Source organism: Cygnus atratus, chromosome 1 (genome assembly GCF_013377495.2).
Source record: "Cygnus atratus isolate AKBS03 ecotype Queensland, Australia chromosome 1, CAtr_DNAZoo_HiC_assembly, whole genome shotgun sequence".
NCBI classification, from domain to species: Eukaryota; Metazoa; Chordata; class Aves; order Anseriformes; family Anatidae; genus Cygnus; species Cygnus atratus.
Genome location: NC_066362.1, coordinates 78,490,891 through 78,508,453, shown reverse-complemented (window position 1 = coordinate 78,508,453; position 17,563 = coordinate 78,490,891).

The window sequence follows — 17,563 nt, the reverse complement described above, 5'->3', positions numbered from 1 at the left end:
ACTATCTGGCTGTAATTCATAGACTCAATACTTTATAGCACTTGATTCTTCTCATTCCTTCTGCAAGGCTCTTGATCCTTGATTTAAGAATTAGATCCTACTGCAGACTGTCTGGATGAAGGACCTTTAAACTTGGCCTCTTGGAATGGAGAGGGTCTGCAGAAATTTTTGCTAGCAGACCCATTAGCAAACTAGCAAACTGGAATTTGCCATGTCATGTCCAGCCACTCTGCCTGCGTGGTGGCAGGCCAGGGACAGAGAGGACAGCTGTGCAGCTGATTGGTTGAATTAGACCCAGCTGCATCCCCATGCAGACATGAATCAGGGTCCTAATGCTATGTCTTGGTGAAGTAAATTGCTTCCCAGCCCACATGATACACACCTCTCTCTCTCACCTACACATGCAGGTTTAAGTGCTGGATCAGATTCTCTAATGGCCTTGACCATTACCTGGACCTCACACACTAATGTTTTCCTTCTTTCCTGAAAAGTTAAAAAAAAAAAAAAGGCCTAATCAGAGAGGATCCATGATCATGGCCATTTTTTTCCTTTCCTTTCCTTCCCTTAGGATCCTTTCAGAAGACCAGCAGAAGGCTACTGGGGCTCTTGAAAAACTTTCTCTCCACTGTCAATGCAAGAACTTCCTCAGAGTCTTTCTCAGTACTTTTCTTATATAAATAGGTGTTTGAGGCAGTAATTTATTAGGTGCATGTCTATGACACTCCAAGTCCTCTGTAAAATGGATGCTAACAAATAATCCATTTGCTGCCAGAACAACTAGGAAACTTCTCCCTCCTGCTCTCTTTGTTTTTAGGTAGGCCAGATATCCTGAGGTCAGCTGTGAGCTCTAGAAATAAATTATTGTAAGTAAGTGATATGTGAGATACAGACAAAGTCACACCACTGCAGGTCATTTTGTGTTAGCCAAAGCTGCTCAAACAGTGCACTGTATAGTTAGAACCTCAGCAAAATCCAGCGTGGAATGTGAAAATGAAAGGAAAAGCAAGTTGTGGGGGGGCTTGCCAAATAGCTGATTGGTTCAACCTGAAAGGGAACGTGCTGCATTGGAGCTGGATACAGGAAACATTGCACAGGTATGCATACAGGTATATACCCAGGCAGGTGGCTATAGTGCCTTAGCATGCACAGCAAAGCGAGAAGGATGGCATTCAGAATCCTTCCCCTATGCTTGAAACAGCAGCACTGCATCTGCCTCAACTCCATCCTGCCTGTTCTTGCTCGCTCAGAAACCACGGTGCTAAGAAGATGCTTCTTCCCAGCTCGTATCCTCATGCAATAATGCCCATCTAAGTGTTGTTGCTTGTGGTATAGGTCAGTGCTGCTCACTGCTCAGACCAGTCCTTCACTTTCCTTCCTGCTGTTGGCTAGACACAAAATCCAGCCCACAAACAAATTAACCTGTCCCATGCATCTATAAAGATGATTCCCAGTTAATTAAAGAATTGCACACAGAAGTCCCTGGCTTGTATTAAGAGAATCTTGAATGGCTGTAAAATCAAGCACTTAAAATTATAGAAATTCAGAATTCTCCCTGCGACATGGATGAAGGACTTGAAGATTTTGGTTTGGCTTTTTTGGGTGCATATAATTATGCACAATAGTGTAGTTTTTAATGGCATAAACAGATGAATTTTCATAAGCTTAGCTTTTACAGAAGAGGACAAACAAAGCTGAAATGTGCCTTCCTCCCCGCTCAGTGTCCATGCATGAGAGGCGGTCCTTGAGTGACCTCTCAGCTTCTATATGTAATGACGTAGTGCCCTCTGTTGGGAAGCTGTTCCCGACACTGTCTTCTCCCTGCAATCAGGTGAGGTAGCATTAACACAAATATCATACTTTCAGACATGCTCCCGTATATTGATGAAGCAGGTTTAATTTTTTTTTCCTCCTTAGCCACCGCAGATATTTTCTGTTGGGTTTGAGCAAGCAGTTGCACTGGATTACTGTTAAGGCTTTCTGTGAGAGTGTCAAGAAAGACCTACCATTTTATTATAGTTTCAGCTTTTTAAAGTAAAGCCTCCATGATTTTAGCCACAGAAGAAAGCGAGAGACCCTCGTTCAGCTGGGTGCATGAGTCATGCTGCTTCACATCAGCAGCAAGATGCGTGGGGCTACAGACTGGCTGCTTGCTGTGTGTGTGTGGACGGGATGATTAGGTTTAGCCTAAAGAAACTGTCTTTAAGAGAGGTTGTTGGGCAGAGGAAGCAAATCCTACTGCCTGGAATACCCTCTCCTGTAGCACAATGGTTTATTTCTATTATTCCTGACAAGCAGAAAAGAAAACATTCTCCCCTGGGCTTTGCCTGATCACTCTTCCTCGCTTACCCTACCAAAGTAGGGTCAAGGTTGGCCATTTGTCTCCCACCCTGTCCCGCCATCCTCAGCATCCAATCCTCATCATACATCAATGAATCCTCACCCTGCTCCAAACATTGGAATGAGATTAATGCTATACTTATCCAAAACATCTGCACTGTGTTGGCCCAGTCTAACATAACTTGGCGGGATCTACCTTGAGAGCACAGGGCCGGTCACAGACACCTTCTGTGGGACCAAACCCTTGCTCTAACCCAGCTCTCACCCAGTGTTTGATCCTTAATATCAGTGGCTTTGTTAGGCCTTGAAAATATATATTCTTTTCTGGCTCATGGTAGCACAAGACCAAAACCCAACTATGCCACCCATGCTGGCTTTCCTGAAGGCCCCAGATTTAATATTAATCCTTTAATAGTCCACATGTTTAGTAATTGAAAAGTCAGAGAATGTTACTGAAATCACCTCCACAAAGTTGGCCCAACATACTATCATCCTTAAAGCTGCCAGGGACAACTTTGTAGAAGCCAGTTCAGGCCACACATCATCTCCTATTTTATCAGCTTCTAGCCTAGTCCACAGATTTCATCCAACTCAAGCTCCTAATGACAGTCAGTCCCTTATAGAGAGTAAGAAGTGCTTCTCCACAGTATTACCAATCCTAAATCTCCCAGGACCAGTGTTTTGACAATTAGTTTTAAGGGAAGGATGGGGGAAGTCCTTTAGTTCTGCTAGATAAATACATTATTTTGAGCCACAACAGTTCCAGCATTAGAGCAATCAAAGGTGATGCTGTGATATGGATATAGTACGTTAATTCCTTTATGTTACTTCTTCTAACCTTATCTCTAGCCTAGCATTTTATACCACCAGAGGATTCCCAGTGCCTCTCACCCGAATACCTCAGTATGGAAAATGAAACCTTTCCCATATGATGGATGTTACAGAATAGTAGGTGGTGAGTTGTCAAAGTAGAGCTCTCAGAAGTGAGCTTTCAGAGAAATACAACCATCCACACAGTGGTGGGTAAGTATCATTTGTCTGGAGCTATGATGCTATTGATGGGAAGGCAGACTGAAGTGGGATTGTTTCATATAAGCAAAGGCACAGTTTTCATGAAGCAAGCTTTTGTCCTTAACTCACAAAAAGGGCCTTTATGTGATTCTCACTGTGTGATATTTTTAGTTTTCTTTGTATTTAATTAAGAATGGCACAAGAATAATACTGCAAGTAAAACATAAAAGCAGAATGAACTTATAAAAAGAGTGATTTTTCTACCTTAGGGGAAAAAAATAAAATAATCAAAAACAAACAAACAAACAAAAAAACACATGGTACAATACATTCAAGGCTTAGATTGTAAACTGGTAGAGACTACATCTGTGTCCCGTGCTTGTCATGCATTTGTCTCAGTGAAGAGTCTCTTCTGAAGTTATCACATCACCTGGGATGGATGAATTGCAGTCCACAAACCATCAGAGAGCAAAAAGAAATGAAGACAAAAATTGTTCAAAGGTTAGCTTGTCACAATGGTAAGTTGGTGGATAAGAGATCTAAATATTTTATTTCTGTCAAGGGACAAAAGGTGAGGTAAACAAACTGTGTAAGATCTTGCATGGTCTTGGATTTGAAGTACTTATCAGCTACAGTTTACAGTGACTAATACAGTGCAAGTAATGATTTATAATAATTCTAGAATATGCAATGCTTCCTCAGAACGGAACAAGGATAAATTTGCCTTCTTTCTGTTTTGGACAGGTGCTCCAGATGACCAAGTTAAATACCAACCCAGTGCCCAGATACTCTCTTAATACCCAAAGATCTCAACATGGCAGATACCCTGCTTCGCGGTTCTGACTCCACACAACTATCTGCTTTTTTACCTCTTTTTCTCTCTCAACACATAAAGGTTCTCCATTTCTTGGATCTCCTCCTCTGTCATTAGTGATTCTCACAAAACCAAAATGATCTCCCAAAGCCCATCATCTTAGTAAGGCACTCAACCTCCAGCCATTGTTACCCCATTGTAGTGAAGCAGTATCAGATTGTTGTCTGTAGTGTTTGGGGTTGTGCCTCATATTCCCTGCAAGATCCCCCAGAGCTGCTTGGATTTCTTTCCCTTTATTCCATCTCTGGTGCAGGAGTCAAGGCCTGCCCTGCAGGACTTGTAGTGACCATGCTCTGTTCAACTGTTGATTTCTTGCTGAAGTGGGTTTGGTGATGCTGAGTGAGTGATGAATCCTGGCTCCAGCTGTTCCCACAGGGAGCACAGAGGTAGGGCTTCTCTCAAGCTTGAACCAGCTGATGTTGAGTCAGGTCAGACTTCCCACCAAAAAAGGCACAGCTTCTAAGGGGTTTTTGTCCCATCTGGTTTCCCTGTTGGTGAATGTAAAGGTCAAAATGTGTTAATTTTCATACAAATTCTTAGATGATAGTTCTCCTTATAGTCATCTGGGGTAATCTCATCATCAGCTGGAATAGAGGCCAAAAACCCACCACTAACAAAAAACATTAGATATAATTCTTTCGCCAAACAGACAAACACCACATGAAGAAACAGCATTTATGAGAGTGAAAGCCATGAATCAGTTCTTCAGCTGAGGGGTTCTGGGCTCAAAGACTGACAGAAGCAAGCAGAGAGCTTGCGGGCTGGAATTCATGAGTTCTCATCTTCCATCTGCCACCATCTCCCACATCTTATAGCCTTCATCATTATTTTTCTGTTTTATAGAGTGCTTCTTAGTATCAGATGCATGCCACAGTGGAGAAAACTGAGATGGGTAAGGTGGTGAATGAAGAGACTTGCACAAAGTAGCCTATCAGGCCTGGAAAGCAAAGCTAAGAACTAACCCCACACCTACAGAATGCTAGATAAGTGTGCTTCCCCTTCTCTAGGCATGTATTTTCATCATAAATCAAAAAATAAATCTTACTTCCCAGTCTATTTTGCAAAGGTATGATGTCCTCATTAGATATTATCTGTATGTGGCTTTGAACATTCAAAGTTCTCTTTCAGTGCTTAATATGGTCAATCCTCCAATGCCTCTAAGTAGCTTATCCAGTCTGTGGATGCTCTATCCCTGATATGCAGAGGTACCAGAGCTGACTCCGAGAAGGCCCATCTTGTCCTGATAGGGATTATGAGCAGGAATATGTCTAGACTATTTCAGAGTCATCTTGAGTCTGGAAGAGCCCAAGCTGATGTGCCCTGATGAAGCCAGAAGTTTTGTGTATGGCTGCCGATGCACCAGAATGGTTGCCCACGGAGTTATCTCAGACTCAGAAAGGCTTATAAACTGTGGTTTAGCATGGACAGTGCTGACCCTTTGCTGGTCCTGTGGATGGAGGCAGTGCAGTGCAACTTGCAGTGCAACTCACACCACACTCCCCAGAATTCCCATCTCCCAGAGGAACTTTTATGCTGTGTACCAACAGATGTGGCCTGCCTCTGCTTCCATGCAGCTTGGAGCCTGAGCTCACAAGCTATGTGGATCTCAGAGCACTGGTTAGGCACATGTCACCAAATCACCCAGATCATTATGACCCTGGGCCAGTGAGCTTTACAAAGCCTATTTCCCATCAGAAGTAATGGTTTGGCAGCGTTGGGGTAGTTTACATTTTTCTGCGTAGGATAGACAGAGAAACACCTCCTAGCATCAGCAGCCAGGGACCGCCAACAACCTACCCAGTCAGCATATAGCCCTAACCAACTGTATCATCATCATTAGCAAGTTGGCTGGCCAGGCTTATTGGAGTTATTGGTAGTGGGAATATTTGGTGGTGAAAGGCCAGACTGAACTCAGCATCTGGTTAGATGCTTCAAGTTAGATACTGAGGTGGCAGCTCCAGAACACCTCCTTAACACCTCTCTGTGTATTTTATTTATTTGTATTGAAGTTAAGATGTCCTGATGGGCTTGATATACACTGATGGACAGGGAAAGTTTGCGTGCCTCAGTATACCCTATATGTTGACGGTATTCTGCTTTACGTTGTGTCCCAAAAGAGCCATACTATGATTGTTTTTTTTTCTAGTGTTTGAGGTATCCTATGCCACTGTAATCTCAGATAGTGGAGAAATGACTGTGTAATCTTGCTATGAGATTTCAACAGGGATAAGAGTGCCCCAAAGAACACAGAAGTAGCCAGTAGTTCTCTGCAGGACACTGCAGTTTGCTGGATGGGAGTGGAAGGTAAAAGAAGAGTTACCTACTTGTAGCAGGATGGAGCTGCGGTGGGGTAACCTGTGTAACAAATAGAGCTGAAAGATCTTGCCAGCGTTTACATGCTCAAGAACTGCAAGGCAATTTATTGCTTGTTTTTTTTTTTTTTTTTTTTATTCTTAACAGTATTTTGAATTTAAATGTTTGTATTCATACTAATGAAATTAAGCTTTGTAAAACTAGTATTTTACCTAAATGCTAAACATTTTTCTTTATTACCCATACATTTAATGATCCACATGATACGTACAGATGCTGGTTTTTGTTTGTTTGTTTGTTTTCTGTTTGTTCTGGAGGTTAGAGGGGTGGGGTTGGAAAGGTTAGGTGGCCCTTTAATTTGCAGAGGTTGAGGAACAGCATGGTAGTCCGTCCTCTGCTGGTAGAGCATGGTGACATTTGCATAATTTCTTATAACTTCCGGCGAAGCTGGTTTCACAACCTCCTTAGGTAATCCATTCCAGTGATGCATTACTCAGAGAAAGTTTTTGAAATATAGAGCCTTTTTTTTTTTTTCTCTTTTCTTCCCTGAAAGCTAACCTGATTAGATCCTATCTTTGTCCTTCCAGCAATGCAATCCCTGCCTTCCTTCACAGCAGCCCCTCATACACTGGGACTACATTATCATGTCCTGTCTTACTTCCAGCCTTCCCTTCTTCAGACTAAACAAACCTGGCTCCACTCTCCTCTGAGGGTGTTTTCAACATCTCTTATCACTGCAGATGCTCTCCTGTGCCCGGACCAGCTGGCCTGTTTGCTGCCCCCTGCGCAGTCTCAGTGGTGGCTCCAGGTGTCTCTGGGGGCCACAGGGCCACAGGGGTCCCAGCAGAGCCAGGTGCTGCTGGCACAGCTGCCAGGCCCCCGGGCCACGCTGGTGCAGGAATCAACACGTTGATAACTTGCTCCGGTTATGCCCCAGCCCCGCCAGGAGCTGGGCGTCCTGGCTCTCTGGTTCTTGTCCTGCGTTCCCAGGTTGTGGAAAGTCACTGTCTCTCTCCTCAGATGCTCTCCCCGTCCTTTCAGAGGCAGCAGGTCCCAGGCTGTGTTCAGGTTATCCAGCCCCACAGCTGGCTCTTGGCAGTCCTTGCATCAGCTGCTTCACTGGGCAACCTGCTCGTGGGCTGTGTACAGAACCACATCCTTACAGTCTCAACCAACGCCACCAAAAGAATATAGTTAGATCATTGTGGATAATATTGCCATTAATATTTATTATAAAAGCAGCACATTCTCTTGTTGGTTATTAGTTTCAGCCTACTGATGAAAGAGGCTTATTAGCATTCCCTGTTCCCCCAAATCATCTTTACATTCCTCCCATGTTCCCAGTAGATTTGGTGTCCCTACACCAAATATTTTGAGTTGTTCCCTGGACAAGATATCACAGAAGCTGTCAAACAAAATGGGTAAGGGCCAGCCTCTCATTGCTCATCCTCCCACAGGGATACCAGCTTTCTGCTGTACCCAGCTATAGAAACATGCTCATCTTTGATTCCTCTGCACGTTTGTTTTTTAAACATTTTTTTTTCATGTTTTTCAAATGAGTCGGTTTGTTTCTAATTGAGTAATCAGGGACTGGCAGTGTGATAAAAGAAGCCTTATTTTCTCAAGAAACTACAGAAAAAAACAATGAGTCTGTCAAAAATATATAATGATATCAATCACTAAATACGAAAATATGTGTTTTAATAAAGATCAAATAGGGCTTTTGAACTCTCTTCTGATTTTGAAGCTTCTGGCTCATTCTGAATATATCTAGAAATATGATTATTAAGAAAATTTAGGAGAAATGTCTTTTTGGCTGAGGCAAAAGCAGAGAAGAAACAGAGCAGAGTGACCCTGTATTCACAGGGAAGATGGGGTAGGGAAAACACCTTTTATTCTCTTTTTCCACTGCTTCCAAAACCTCTCAGTTCTGGAGGCGAGGGCTGGCACAGAAGAGCTCTGCCAGCTTGCTACAGCAGCTCTCCTTGAATGTTTTTCTTCAAGAAGGCTGGAAGAGGGCAAGCAACCAAAGGAACCAGGGAGAGGTCTACTCCTTCTCCATCATGAGTCTACTTCTGTGGAGCAATTTCTGCAGAAACTGGACTGTGTTTGAGGCATCCCAACTGAAGACCAGGGCTGGGGTTCATCTGCCCACATCTCAATATCTGCAAAACAGGTGCCTCTGTCTGAGTTCTGGGCGAGGCTGGAGTCACTGGAGAGAAACGGACACTGTTAGGCAGGCTGTGATTCAGCTGACATATTTTACAATCTACTTTTGGAGTAAGTGAATCATGCACTAGAAATGCTTCTTTAATATTTGACTAGGGGGCTTTTCTTGCTTTGTTGGATGGCTTGTTCTCAGTTTATGTCAGACTTCTTGCTTCTAAGTAACTTTTTTTTATTCTTGCATGTTTTCATCTTTAATGTTAATCTTTGCTCAAGATGAGGATGTGATGATAAGATATCCTTCTCTGAGAGCTGGGATTTCAAAAATCAGCATTTTGACTCCTATGATTTTGTAGTTTGTCTTCAGGAAGGGATAGAAATGATGAAGTATTAAGACCAAAAAGACAGAAGCCAAGAGGAGAAAATGATGAGCAAGTCAGAATCCGAAACAACACAGCCAGGGAACACAGATGATGTGGTTTCTGTAAAAAGCATGTTTGTTTAGTTAGAGGGGAAGGGAATTTGTGTATGCATAACTGCAGTTTAATTAACCATAGAAATCACTGTGTATAAACAAATGGGCAGATTAACTTATTGGATAGACTATCCAGTGTTATATTACTATGTTGGATATTATATGATATAGTGATATATTATTATAGATTTTATATATAAACACATATATACATACTATTGTAGTCTCCAAATCTATGCATGCGAGGTGAAAGAGGAGCTTGACAAAGAAGAGTTTGTGTATAGAAAGTGGAAAATGCTGGAATAAATCATTTATTTATTCCATCCAAGGATTTAGATGGGTCTTAATACTTTAAAGTTATATTTCTAACCATTCAATATAGCTAAGAAAAAGTTGAAGATGGGACCTAGCTCCAAGAATGGTCTCCTAGTGCAGAGACAACTTTCTAAAAGTTAAGAATGATGGTTTAAATGTTCCCTCTTGATCCGTTCTACCCTAGCCCAATATAAGCAACAGGAGATGGGCAGCTGTTGTCCTTTGAAATAAGTATGCAGGGATGCTGTGCTGTTGCTCCTGCCACTCCAAAAGTGTCAAGAATTCAGTCTTGCTTATTCAATCTTCTTGCTTATTTGATCACCTTCTAATCTTGAGGAAAAAAAAAAAAAAGAAAAAAAAAAAAAAGAAGATGGCAGAAGGTTTGCCTTTATGAAAACTTTGGTCTTTGCTCCTGTCTTTGTAGATACAGATACTCCTTAATGATCTTGCAGTATGTAGAGGGGAGACTTGGAGTGGGAGGGCCAAAGCAACAGCCACTGTAACTGGTGTCCGTGAGCCTGTGAGAGCACGAAAGAGCATAGGATCATGCCAAGAGCAATGTGCCAGTTGGTTTAACTCAGAGGGACATACACCTGAGCTCTAATTCATGTTCCTATGTAAACACAGTTGTCTCCCAGCCATGGGCCAGGTTTAGATGTTCTCCATCACAAACATTTTATCATCTCTATTTTATTTTCTTGTCCTCCTGTTTAGCTATTAATGGGCTGCATTCATTGTTTTTTGTTGTTGTTGTTGTTGTTTTTTATACTTGTTTGTATGAAAGCTGTGTTTTATTTAGAAAATATACTTATGAAAAGGGTTATAGACTGAGGTATTAAAGACATCCTGTTGGGCAAAAGACAGAACTTCATTTACAATGGATAAATGCATTGTTTTTACTCAAACAAAGCAACATGCAAACTATTCACGGAATGGCATTCATCTGTAATAAACATTTTACATAATACATGCAAGTTATTCATGGAATGGCATTCATCTTTAATAAATATTTTACATAATACTGACCGCTCAGGATTCCCAGGAATTAAAGATTTGGTAACAACATTGCCTCTCCTTTTCTTTTCATTGCTTTTGATCGCCATACTGTAAAGTGGTTGCAAGTTTTTCTCCAGTTCCAGACCCCAGAACATTTCCAGTATATTTTTGTCAACTGCTGCATAGTACATGCAAGGCTATTAATAGGTCTTTGCTTTTCTTTTTGGCCTTTCATGGACTCCTCAGTACTTGTTTCCAAACCCTTAAAAGTGCAGGGCTAGTAAACTCAAAATTTGCAGAGAATTTGTGGTGACTTCTATTTTTGAGGTCATGGGATGGTATTTTAAAACATAATAAATGGTGGTGCTCTCCTTGTTGCAGTTACTGACAGCAAATTATCCTGGTCCCTTCACCAGTTCAAACATCAGTCTTGGGGAAAAGTAAGTGTCCAAAGCCTGGTTATGAAGCTGAGGCCATTTATTGGCTGCACCATCAGCTTTTGCTGGAGATATGTGTGAGGCTTAGCAAGCTTTGACCAGTGGCACAAAGCAGAAGGTGTTTTGCATATTGAGTCATGGTATTAAACGTGTTCTTTACAGTTGTTTACAGTGCAATTCATTGTAAAAATGAATCAGCTAATTCATATTTAATCTGAACTAGGGTTATGAAACTTCAAATGACTATATGGGAGATAGGTCACTGTGGTGATATACATATCATATAAGTAGCAATTCCAGCCAAAACATTTCCTCATAGTAATGCATTTTCTCATATTTCTTCTTGCTTATGTAGAAAGCCTCTATTTGTAGTAATTGGAAAAGTTGAAGACCTTTTTTTGAGTATTTTAAACACAATTATTTATAATTAAATGTCTCAAAATAAATATACATATTTTGCTATGATACATATTACTATAAGTAGACATATATACTACGTAACTAGAAAACATTGTAACAGTCTGTTCTCAAATGTTTAGTCTCTATAGCAGGAAGGAGTATATTGAGCTGAGTTTTGCAGTGGCTGGTTTTACAGAAGTATTACATGCAGTGTTGTTGGTTCACAGTGCAGGGTGGGGGCAGGAACACTTTCTTCTCTTTTTAATTTTGTATCTTAATGATATGGGTAATTAACAGTGCTTTCTCTTGTATATTTCCCAGCTGACCATCTACTGCAATCATTGGGTAGGAGGCCACTATGGGTACATGTGCATCAAACTCCTGCTCCTTTTCACCTACTGGCAGATGTGTGAGCACCCCCACATACATACACACACAAAAAACAAAAAACAACCACATTCAGATTCCCCACCCCTAAGGATGGCCTCTGAGTTTCTAGAACTGAAGCCTCTTTCTTCACAATTTCTTAGCATGGTGTTGTCCCATCAAAATGGGGTCTAATTGAAAGAGACGCTGCAAAGTATGTGCATTATAGTTGGATGGGACTACTGCATCATGAAGTGGCTCCTCAGCATTTAAACTCTGACCTCTAGGCTTGATAAAAACCTCTTTAAATTGTGTTATTATTGCTATCATGGTTACTCATCATGATAGTGATATGTAACATCCAACACAGGGCTTTCATTCTCCTATCATTTATATGATTACAATTTAAATATATATATATATTTGTTTTTAAGGGTCCCGTGCTTTCAGGAAAACTCTACATATTGTTTGTTTTTAAGGGAAAAGGTGAGATTTACAGTTGAAATGGGTATTTATGTTCAAGGGCATATTTTTACGTTTTCATTTGGCTTTGGTAGCATTACTTGATCTAAATCTTGTATATGATTCATTAGTCAATGTAATTTACTTAATAATTCTAGTAGATAAACTTCTGACAGAGGAACTTAGACTCAGTTCTACAGCCCAATGCAGTATTATAAAGAGTTCACATTGAGCCCCCTCCTATTTAATTTTTTGTTGTTGTTGTTTTGGTTTGGTTTGTTTTATAACCCTTGTCATTGCTGACTTGTCAACCCTGAATGCAATTCTGAGATCAAAAAAGCCAGTATTTACACAGCTTTTTGATATAGATATAGATAGATAAGTGTTGGCTTTGCCCACGCTTCCAGAGATTGGACTTTGCTGTTGCAGTCATAACTGTAGTAAAGGGAGGAAAAGAGATCCAAATGCACTAAGCAAGCCAAGAATGTATTAATTTTTCCCATGCTATTAAAATGGCTTGAGATATTAAATGTACTCCGCCCTAGTCCTGCTTTTTCCATTACCTATTGAAATCAGTATGGTAATCTAAACTTGGTCATTTTGAGACCAACCACAATTCCTAGCTGAGACAACTTTGGTAGTAAAATCTTGATTTAAGGTGACATTATGCTCTAGATGCCCTTGAGTAAGAATAGGCATGCAATCTGTTGTAGGGATCTGGGTCTAATCTTTATGTGGTATTACCAGGGCTCTATTTATTGCAGGTAGTTTAAGATCTGGAGATTCACATCTGGTAATTTTACATGATAAGAAGGTGAAAGAGGCTAAGACAAAATTGGAGTTGATGACCATATAGAAGCTGCAGAAGGCAACAAGTAGTATGAGCTTTGGTGGCAAGTATTTAATTATTAGAAAAAATTTGTTGGGAAAGTTTACAGCTGAAAAGAGTTATATAGTTGAAAATATATTAGCCCAGGAAGAAATGTCAAGTTACTTGAAATTTCATTTTGGGAAGAAAAGAAAAGTCTTTGAAAAGTTCAGTCTTTGCAAAGACTGAACATTTCCATTTTTATTCAGAGATTATTGTCAAAATATTAATATTTTTTATTCAGGATAATTAAACATTTCTTAAATGTAAATAGAATTACAAAAATAGGTAGAAATAAAATTCGGAAGGAAATAAAATTATCTTGATCCAAGGCTATTTTTCATTTTACAGACAAGTTTGATTTTTCATTTCTGGTCTTCTTCTGGTTGAATGTTAAATTTCCCTTTACAGGAGGTGGATGATGATTTAGCTTTTGACCAGTTTTCTGTGCAATACTGGAGAAGGCCACACGGGGGACAATGCCGCAAGGTAGCTGAGATTCTACAGAAACCGGTGTGATACAGATTGATTATTACCTCTCATCAAAAAGATACAACATTTCTGAAAAAGCCTAGACAAAAGTCTATATACAGGTGTAATTAATTCATTACACTTTAGTTTTGTTGGATGAGGGCTGAATTAGGTCCTCTGTAATAATTTCAGGTGAAATAAGTATCGAGAGAGTTAGCCCGCATACACATTAGAAGATAAAAAATACCTGTGTGAGTCAAAAAGTCCAACCCAACAAAGGGAAAATTCTTCTCCAACGCGTCATTTTTACATGATTTCACATGAATGTGTGAAATAACTCATCTGACCTTGGCTATCTCTGAGAAAAGTCACAGGTCTCTGCAGTTTCTCTTAGACTAAAAAAAATGTACAGCTGCTGATCTGAGAGTCTCTGCAAGATAAGGGACTACTGGAAAAGACGGTGAGCACAACACTGTGCATACACAGATACAACAAGAAATGTGGCAGAGTAGTACCATGTATTTATGGCACCAGCCAATTTAATTATTATTATTTCTGTTTTATTTTACTTTTTGGAAGAGCAGACACAGCCACAGGCTAATAAGGTATGTTCTAGGTGTGAATCCTAATCATGATGATTTTATTTAAATGGACTTTGTCAATGATAAGATAAATCAAGAGTAATAACAGCATGGGATTTTATTAGACTTGGTGCATTATGCAGGAAAACATGCAGGATTCCATCAGACAGCCTGCTGATGCAGGTGAACTGCTGAACTGATGGATTCTCCCCAACAGCTTTATTAGCAATTGAACATTTCAGCCCTCTATGGGGGTGAATTAATGCACAAAACTTCTTCTGGCCTGAAAGGAGCTGTTGGCTGTTCCACCTTTGCCTGTCAGTCCACCTGTTGTCTTGGGGACCATATTTCTTCCCTCTCTTTTCAGTATGTGGGGCTGGGGGTCCACAAACACAAAGCCCTCTGCAACAAACTCAGTTTAAGAAGTTCACTTTTCTAGTTTTACCCTTTTCCTCACATTCCCCCAGACTCATGCCAGTGCCCTCTTAGATGCAGGCACCCAGCTGTCTGTGCAGCTGCCAGTCATAAACAGTCCCATGCTGAACAAGGGAGGGGAGGAACAGATGCTAACAATTTGTTGCTCAGAGGTAGGAGGGATCAGTTGGGGTCAGGTAAGGACAGAAAGCTCTTAAATTGGCTTGCTGCCATAGAGGCACACCTTCAGAAAAAAACAACTATGAAACAACAATGTGCATCGTATTTTCCCCTTTAATCTGATTTTATGTCTGCTAAAACTGTAATAAATCACCTAAACAGCACTCAGTGCCCTTTTGCATTGGCGCCTGCAACCACTCCATCCTCCAAACTATTGCCACGTCAGTTTTTTAACTTTGTCTTTGCTCTGGTTACCTCATCTATCCATGACTGACCTTTTGGCATGACGTTTTCACTTCTGATTCTGGACAACCAAGTCTTGTAAGAAGTCACCAATTGCCGAGTGAATAGCAGCATCCCTGGGTTCTCATCTACTGCTGTGCTCTCTCCAAGACCACTGTCCCAGGGAACAGGCTGGATCTCCAAACAGATAATGTACTGGTATTCCTCATAATTTTCTCAAAATTTTCTCTTAATTCCTCATAATTTTCTTTTCCTGAGAAACTTTTCTTTTGAAAGATGATTACTTGCAGATGGAAAGACGGGTTTTTGCAAATCCTTTTTTACCGCTGTCTTCAAACAAATGTTGCAGGAAGTCAGGTGTTTTGCTGAACCATCATTGTTGTAGCATTTCTTCTTCATCTGACAACACTGTATGCTATTTTGAGGGGAATCTAGGCAGAAGTCACTGTTCCATGATGTCCTTTCTGTACTTGTGCCTTTAGGTGGAGCAAAGTCTTCATTTGTCAATAACCCCAATCACTCCTTGCCTGCAGCAGCAGCAGCTGCTGAGGCACCCTGTCATGTACCGTAGTAAGTGATTTTAACTGACTAAGTGGATTTTTTGTTTCTTAATAAGTCTCTAGATTGTTAACTGTATTTTCATCTTTAGATTTTGTTTCAGAATTATTATCTTTTGACAGTGGTCAGTATTTAGCATGTGTGACCAGACATGTCATTTGACCACTTTATAACGTGTCAGCAGGATCTGGCCAACTAGAATTTAAGCCTTTTTGGTGTACTGTGGATTTTGTGGATTAGATAGATTACTAACTAATGCTGCTACATCACCAGCATCAGCACCAGACCAGACCCTCTCGCAGCCAAGCCCTCCAGGAAGTGTTGGTGAGCCAGGTGACCACTGACCAGTGCTTCTTGTCTTTTCTCCCAGCCTTGCTCTGACGCTGGCTGGTGGGATGCTGCACCAGGCAGCTACCCCATCCTCTGCTCCTGCTTTCCCCACCTGCTCCGTGCCTCTGGGATTACCCTTCTCTGCTGCGGCATGTTACATACATGTAACATCCAGCCGCCTCCGACAAGAACACAGACTTTCAGGTCAAGGCAGCAGCATGTGAGACAAAGCCACCCTGCCACAGCTCAGGGAGGATTTTTCTTCATCTATCCAATCTCGAAGTGTGTACCAGGTGGAGAAAGAAGCGGTCAAGACTACCCTGAGCCCCTGGGTACATGCAAGGAAACAACATTGTTTTGCAGAGGCAGGGAGCAGAGAAGATGCCACCTTTTTTTTCTGCTGTAACACTCACAAAATTGCAAAGTAAGCCTCGTGTTAATATGAAAGGAGGGTAGGTCATCTGTACAGCGTTTTCTAAACCCATTTTGCACAACTCTATATAACTACTCATGGCTGGAGTCCAGACAAAGTACTAAGATGGCAAGCTTTGATCTCTGCAAGACTTGACATTTAAGCACGCAGGCTAGGAAAACTGCAGGCAGGCAGGCAAGCCATAAGGAAACCTAGCTGCTAGCCATATCAGCAGACGTTATAGGCTCCTTTCAATGAATCAATTCTCTTGATTCATTGGGAAAGCTGCAGCTAAAACCAGGCAAAATGCTAGTTCCTTTCTGCAGCACAGACTTGTGAATTTCCCTAGGCCTTGTTTCTTACAGAAGGAGCAAGACAGGTGGCTGTGGAGATGTTTTAATAACTGCTGCTGGGCATTTAAAGCAATTGTTCCTGGCTGTGGTTTCCTGTTTGGTACCAATGATGATTAAACTAGTCTAAGCCTCCCCTTCTCTCCCCTCAAATATTTTCCCTCTGTCCTACTGACACAGCTGTTTGTGTATCTGCACAGTGAATTGGATCAGGGGCTGACATGGCTAAAAATAACCAAGCATATTGTGGGGGACTATTACTCTTCAGCCGCTGACATTTTCCAATCTGCGTCATGATGTGGTTGCACATACAGCTGCCCTGGCACAGTCAGCGGAGCATGGGAATGCATGACCACAGGGGGCAATGGGAGAGGAGATGAGGGACCCTCAAACTGATACCACTTTTGAAGGACGTACAGGTGGAACCACTGCCTCAGTGGGAGGAGCAGGGTAAAACACCTACAGTACAGCTCTGCTCCTCAAAGATCCTTAGCAAGAGAGGAGCACTAATTCCAGCTGTGTAATGTACATTCGGAAAATAAGATTCGTAAGTTGGTCCTCCTTCCCTGGAAATATTTTTTGTGTGCATTAAACAACAACAAAAACATGACAAAGGACAGCAGCTCTATTTAATGCTTTCTCTCTGCTTTCCTTTTGATTGTTGCTGCTCCACCAAGGCAGTTGTTTCATGATGTGGATTGCATGGTGGCAGTACCAACTTCAGGCACCACTGAGCTCTCTGGATGTTTATGACCACCATCCCCAGACTGCATTATTCCCTCACTTGTGCCAGCACTGCTGTTTGTGGAGCTGTACTGAGCCCCGGATCAGGGAAGCTGTCCAAGTTAAAAATAACCCAGCGAGTGACTGGGGATGGCAAAAGCTTCCATCCTCCAATGTAGTCTGCTGTAACAAGTCATCGAGAACTGAGCAGTTGCAGGAAGGCATGAAAGTGCAGCCTCAGAGATACTTATTTGCTACAAGAAATGTCAGCTTTTCAGCCAG